This window comes from Oryx dammah, unplaced genomic scaffold (genome assembly GCF_014754425.2).
Source record: "Oryx dammah isolate SB20612 unplaced genomic scaffold, SCBI_Odam_1.1 HiC_scaffold_13, whole genome shotgun sequence".
In the NCBI taxonomy this organism is placed as follows: Eukaryota; Metazoa; Chordata; class Mammalia; order Artiodactyla; family Bovidae; genus Oryx; species Oryx dammah.
The window spans coordinates 47,541,739-47,548,503 of NW_024070197.1; the positions used below are offsets into that span (position 1 = coordinate 47,541,739).

The 6,765-nt window shown below is 43.9% G+C and overlaps 1 pseudogene; it reads right to left on the reverse strand.

Moving 5' to 3' along the window:
* Positions 1-2,854: 2,854 nt before the first annotated feature.
* Positions 2,855-5,138, reverse strand: LOC120873327 (annotated as a pseudogene).
* Between the last annotated feature and the right edge of the window lie 1,627 nt (positions 5,139-6,765).

Sequence of the window (6,765 nt, forward strand, 5' to 3'; positions counted from 1 at the left end):
CATGGCCTCAGTAGTTAAAGCAAGCAGGCTTACTTTCTCAGTGGCACGTGGGGATCTTGGTTCCCTGACCAGTGATCAAACCCTGCATTGGAAGGTGGATTCTTAGCCACCAGGCCACCAGGGAAGTCCCAAGGCTGTCTTAATTTCTTAAATTACATTGTTCTAGGATCCTAGGGATCATGACTCCTGAAGAGATAGGTCCTAGCAATCAAAATATAGCAGCCCGGAGAGAGAGGGGAAAAAGTGGATGTCATCCAAAAAAAAGAGAAGCAACATAATAAAAATTGTATTCTTGGAAGACATTTTTGTTGTAACGTGAAGATATATTAGAGGAGGTAGTGACTTGAGGGGTGGAGAACAAATAAAGCTAGGAATAAGAAAGATACAGGGGGGAAAGGCCATAAAATGGTGGCACTATGAGAATCATGGAAGATGATGGGAAGGGGGCCCTGGAGACTCCAGGCTGCCATGTGAACTTTGACCTTTCCTTTGCCCGTAGTCCTAGTGTCCCCAAATTACTTAGCTTCTCTGTATCTTCGTTTTCCTTGCCATCCCCACGAACGTAATCAAGCCTAACCATTTTAAGCAAAGCACCACCTTCCTCAGCTGATTAAAAAAAAAAAAAAAAACTTGTAACTCATCATAGGTCCACATAGTCTTGGATCCTATCTCCTCCTCTTTTATTAAAAAATATATATTAGTGCACACTTTATTATTACATTAAAATCAGGTAATGGTCAGACAATAAAAAGATTGCTTATGGAATACTGTTATGTTCATCTTTACTTATAGGATGTTAAATCCTTAGAACTAAGGTTTTTTCCCAGAAAAAGATTCATGGAAACATCAATTGTTTTTCAGACTTGATAGTTGCTGCTTCAAAAGGTAATTTTACACATATACTAAATTAAAAAAAAAAAAACCCTTAGAACACAACGAATTGCTTTTATTTCGATATGCATCCACGTTTTAGCATTTCATGGTCCTAAACAGAAAATTGAAAAACACAGAAATTTACCAGGAATTTCAGGGATCCACCATGCACACTGAGTTCTTCTTTCATCTATGCTGAGGACCATGAGAAGCAGCAGCACCAAAATGAAAGTATGCACTGAATTCAAGGCTCTTTCTGTTCCAGTTGTCAGATTCCAAACCAGACCCAAATGGATTGCAAGTATGACCATACAAGAGCCCTGTTTAAAACATCTTCAATTTTTAAAAGCAAAAGCCATTGCTCGAAAAGAAAACAACGCATTCAGAGGGATCATGTGTGCTTACGAGTGTCTTCTGTGGCCTTTCTTCAAGTTTAACCACCAAGGACTCTGAGAGCTGGCAGGTCTGAGTAACCCAGGTGACTATTCTTCTCATTTTATCAAAACCTGAGCTTAAAAAACTGCATCAGCTGATGATCACAGCAGAGGGTGGCAGGGCTGAGAACCTAATATTCATTTCCCAGGCTGGTGGAGAGTAAATAAATGTGGTTCCAAAACTAAATGAAGGAGGTCAGAGACTCTTTCCAACCTTACCTGACGGCATCCATCCAAAGCAAGGAGGTGTCATGGAAAGTGCTGGGTGGTGACATTGCCAAAAGGAAACTTGAGGAGGAGGAAGGAGAAGTCATCACCCCTCATAAAAGTTGGAGGAGGGGATATAGGGAAAGCTAGGAATTCCTGAAGGGAGCAGAGGGGGTAACAATCTATGCTTTGCCCAAGGGTGATAGTAGAGAGTGGGGAAAAGGATGATGGCTTGGAAGGAGGAGCATCATTTAAGACAAAGAAAGAAACCAGGGATGCAGAAGAAGCAGCCACACACAACCAGCAGTAGTCGCACAGGCTATGACCTGAAATCTTCACATCTACTCTAACAAGCCACCCCAAGCTGGAGGGCTGTTGGAGGGAGGGAAGGAAGTAGGGGAAGGGAAGGGAGAGAAGGCAGAGACCCTAGGCCAGGTAATCAACAGCAAGGTGATTATGTCATGTGTCTTTTCACAGTTGAGTTAGATGTGCCTCACCAGTTATAACGAGAATCAATGTAAATATACTTTCTTGATCCCAGAAGTTCAACTATGTGGAAAGTGGTTACACTTGACAGGATGATACGTTATAGGACAACTTAGGTATTTCAAATAGACAAAAAATTAGCATTGTTTGCAGTAACTTAAGTTACACTGCCTTATGAATGGGGGTTTCCTTTCCAGTGGGCTTCCCTGGTGGCTTAGATGGTAAAGAATCTGCCCGCAGTGCAGGAGTGAAAGTGAAAGTAAAAGTGAAGTCGCTCAGTCATGTCCGACTCTTTGCAACCCCATGGACTGTAGCCCACCAGGCTCCTCCGTCCATGGGGTTCTCCAGGCAAGAATACTGGAGTGGGTTGCCATTTCCTTCTCCAGGGGATCTTCCCGACACAGGGATCGAACCAAGGTCTCACGCGTTGCAGGCAGACGCTTTAACCTCTGAGCCACCAGGGACCCAGGTTCAATCCCTGGGTTGGGACGATCCCTGGAGAAGGAAATGGCAGCCCACTCCAGTATTCTTGCCTGGAGAATTCCATGGACAGAGGAATTCTTTCCAGTACTTTGAGATCTATAAGACTTGTCTAGAAAATTTACTACTATGGAAAATGTGTGTGCTCAGTCACTCAGTCATGTCTGACTTTTTGCGACCCTATGAACTGTAGCCCACCAAGCTCTTCTGTCCATGGGATTTTCCAGGCAAGAATACTGGAGTGGGTTGCCATTTCCTCCTCCAGGGGATCCTCCCACCCAGAGATCAAACCTGCATCCCTTGCATCTCCTGCATTGGCAGGTGGATTCTTTTCCACTAGCACCACCTGTGGAAAATAAGACTGCTTAAAATCAAATAGGGGTTGTAAGGGAGGGCCTGTGGTTTTTCTTTTTGATTAATTGCTGTAACACTGTCCTTCAAGGGGCTGAGGGAGTTTCACATTTTCTTTAGATATCATTAGATGCTGAGGCTCTTGCAGGACAACTTTGATGCTCTATGAATTCTGCCATGTTGCTAGCAGGGATATGACTCTTGGGCCCACCACCCCATTAGAAATATTAACTCCATTCATATTTTTGCTATAAATCTTACAAAAGGGATAGTGCTTTGGGTATTTATGTCCACATTCTATTTTAAGGCTGTATATTCAGTTTTCATAAAGAGTCCAAGCTCATGGTGGCTGCCATCTTGCATTGCTGTTGCTCTCTCCTCCTCTTTATTTCTTTTTTCTTTTTTTCTTTTTTTATTTTATTTTTTTAAGTTTTTTTTAATATTTGTTTATTTATTATTTTACTTTACAATTCTGTATTGGTTTTGCCATCCTCCTCTTTAATGGAGATTCTGAGAGCTTTCAACTTTCTATTTTGACAGATTCTGCTAACAGAGGTGAATAATAGTAGCAAGGGAAAGTTCCTGTCTGAGGGGAAAAAAAAAATTCCAACATAGAGAAATGCCTGTCTTTTCCCTCAAACCATTTCTTCTGGTACCTGGGTGGGAATAATATATGGAGTCTGAATCATAGGTCCAGCTGACTTCAATAAAGACAGGAATACTTTTAGAATTAAAGCCACATGTTATAATGGTGGAGGAAAAAAGGGTAAGAAGTGACTCCCTCCAGACTTTGGGAAGCCTGCATGTTTACCACCAGATTTAATTTACTGATACATGAGAAAGAAACTTCTATAATATCTCTGCAAAGTATTCTTATCTTCAGTTTTCAGTTATTCGTGGATAAGTCTAATTTTTATGAGTACCATGGGGCTTCCTACTTTCCCCACTCTTTATTGAAGAAGGGAGTGAAATATATACACTGACTTTTCATATCGCACAGTTAATAGAAAGCAAAAAAGCATAAACCCAGATCTCTCTGACTCTGGCCTAAGCTCTTTCCACAGTACCACAGAGCTGTTCTGCCTAGCATTTTGATAAACAAAGAACAGCACACCTGAGGTCAGCACAAAGTACCAAAAGTACGGAAATCTGGGGTTAGTGAGTAGCTTTTCTAAAGCTATATTCTATTATAAAAACAAAGGGGAAACTGTCCTAAATGAAATTCTTTCAGATATAAGTAACAGAATTTCAACTCAAACTCGATTTAGCAAAAGGAAACTAATTACTTCAATGAACTGGTTAGTGTAGGGATTTGCCAGCTTCATGCACATATGAATCAAGGGACGTAATGCTCTGTCTTGCATCTTCTCTATCTTTATCTCTGTCTCTTTGTTCTTCACCCATCAGGCTGATTCTATTTGCTCCTACAGCAGTAAATCTTTCTCTGTTAGGCAAAGGAAGATGGTCCTTCAGTTCAGTTCAGTTCAGTCGCTCAGTCGTGTCCAACTCTTTGCGACCCCATGAATCGCTGCACGCCAGGCCTCCCTGTCCATCACCAACTCCCGGAGTTCACTCAGATTCACGTCCATTGGGTCAGTGATGCCATCCAGTCATCTCATCCTCTGTCATCCCCTTCTCCTCCTGCCCCCAATCCCTCCCAGCATCAAAGTCTTTTCCAATGAGTCAACTCTTCACATGAGGTGGCCAAAGTACTGGAGTTTCAGCCTCAGCATCAGTCCTTCCAATGAACACCCAGGACTGATCTCCTTCAGGATGGACCGGTTGGATCTCCTTGCAGTCCAAGGGACTCTCAAGAGTCTTCTCCAACACCACACTTCAAAAGCATCAATTCTTCGGTGCTCAGCCTTCTTCACAGTCCAATTCTCACATCCATACATGACCACTGGAAAAACCATAGCCTTGATTAGACGGACCTTAGTCGGCAAAGTAATGTCTCTGCTTTTGAATATGCTATCTAGGTTGGTCATAACTTTCCTTCCAAGGAGTGTCTTTTAATTTCATGGCTGCAGTCACCATCTGCAGTGATTTTGGAGCCCCCAAAACTAAAGTCTCCAGCAAAGCGCAGCTGCTGCTCCTTACTTTGGATGAGGGGTATCTCCTCACCACCGCCCTTCCTGACCTTCAACGTGGGATGGCTCCTCTAGGCCCGCCTGCGCCCGCGCAGCCACCGCTCCTTGTACGTGGGGTTGCTCCTCCCGGCCGCTGCCCCTGACCTCGGGCGCAGGGTTGCTCCTCCCGACCGCCGCCCCTGTCCTCGAACGCGGGGTAGCTCCTTTCAGCCACCATCGGAGCCTGGCACTCTCGGCCGCTGCCCCTGACCTCGGACGTGGGGTAGCTCCTCTCGGCTGCACTTAGTGCGCCGGTCACAGCCGCCTGCGCAGTCTCCCAGCCTAACACACTTAGACAAAAGAGCATCCCTTTGTCTCATATCTAGGTATCAGTCCCAAAGAAGACCATGATTGACACTATCTACCTCTGGAACAATTGCTATTGCTATGCAATGAGCGACCAAGACTGGCCAGCCAGGGTGGGTGGGTAGGAATGGAGTAAAGGATAGAGAGGTATACTTGCATTAGAATGTAGTGGGGGAAGACGGTTTCCAAAAGAAAGAACATAAGAGCAGGGAAAACATCATATATTCACTCCAGGAGTCACTAATATTTTTGATCAAGGGAGTAACAAAATGAAACAAGAAATAAATAAATAAAAATAAACATGAATGCCTTGAACAGATGGGTTGGAGGCAGCTTTTAGAATAATCAGGAAGAGAGTAATGAAGGGCTTAGCCAGAGGGATGGTTCAGTTCAGTTCAGTCGCTCAGTCGTCTCCAACTCTTTGGGACCCAATGAATCACAGCACGCCAAGCCTCCCTGTCCATCACCAACTCCCAGAGTTCACTCAGACTCACGTTCATCGAGTCAGTGATGCCATCCAGCCATCTCATCCTCGGTCGTCCCCTTCTCCTCCTGCCCCCAATCCCTCCCAGCCTCAAAGTCTTTTCCAATGAGTCAACTCTTCGCATGAGGTGGCCAAAGTACTGGAGTTTCAGCTTTAGCATCATTCCTTCCAAAGAAATCCCAGGGTTGATCTCCTTCAGAATGGACCGGTTAGATCTCCTTGCAGTCCAAGGGACTCTCAAGAGTCTTCTCCAACACCACAGTTCAAAATCATCAATTCTTTGCTGCTCAGCCTTCTCCACAGTCCAACTCTCACATCCATACATGACTACTGGAAAAACCAAAGCCTTGACTAGACGGACCTTAGTCAGCAAAGTAATCTCTCTGCTTTTGAATATGCTACCTCGGTTGGTCATAACTTTTCTTCCAAGGAGTAAGTGTCTTTTAATTTCATGGCTGCAATCACCATCTGCAGTGATTTTGGAGCCCCCCAAAATAAAGTCTGACACTGTTTCCACTGTTTCTCCATCTATTTCCCATGGAGTGATGGGATGGAATGCCATGATCTTCGTTTTCTGAATGTTGACCTTTAAGCCAACTTTTTCACTCTCCTCTTTTACTTTCATCAAGAGGCTTTTTAGCTCCTCTTCACTTTCTGCCATAAGGATGGTGTCATCTGCATATCTGAGGTTATTGATATTTCTCCCGGCAATCTTGATTCCAGCTTGTGTTTCTTCCAGTCCAGCGTTTCTCATGATGTACTCTGCATATAAGTTAAATAAGCAGGGTGACAATATACAGCCTTGACGTACTCCTTTTCCTATTTGGAACCAGTCTGTTGTTCCATGTCCAGTTCTAACTGTTGCTTCCTGGCGTGCATACAGATTTCTCAAGAGGCAGGCCAGGTGGTCTGGTATTCCCATCTCTTTCAGAATTTTCCACAGTTTACTGTGATCCACACAGTCAAAGGCTTTGGCATAGTCAATAAAGCAGAAATAGATGTTTTTCTGGAACTC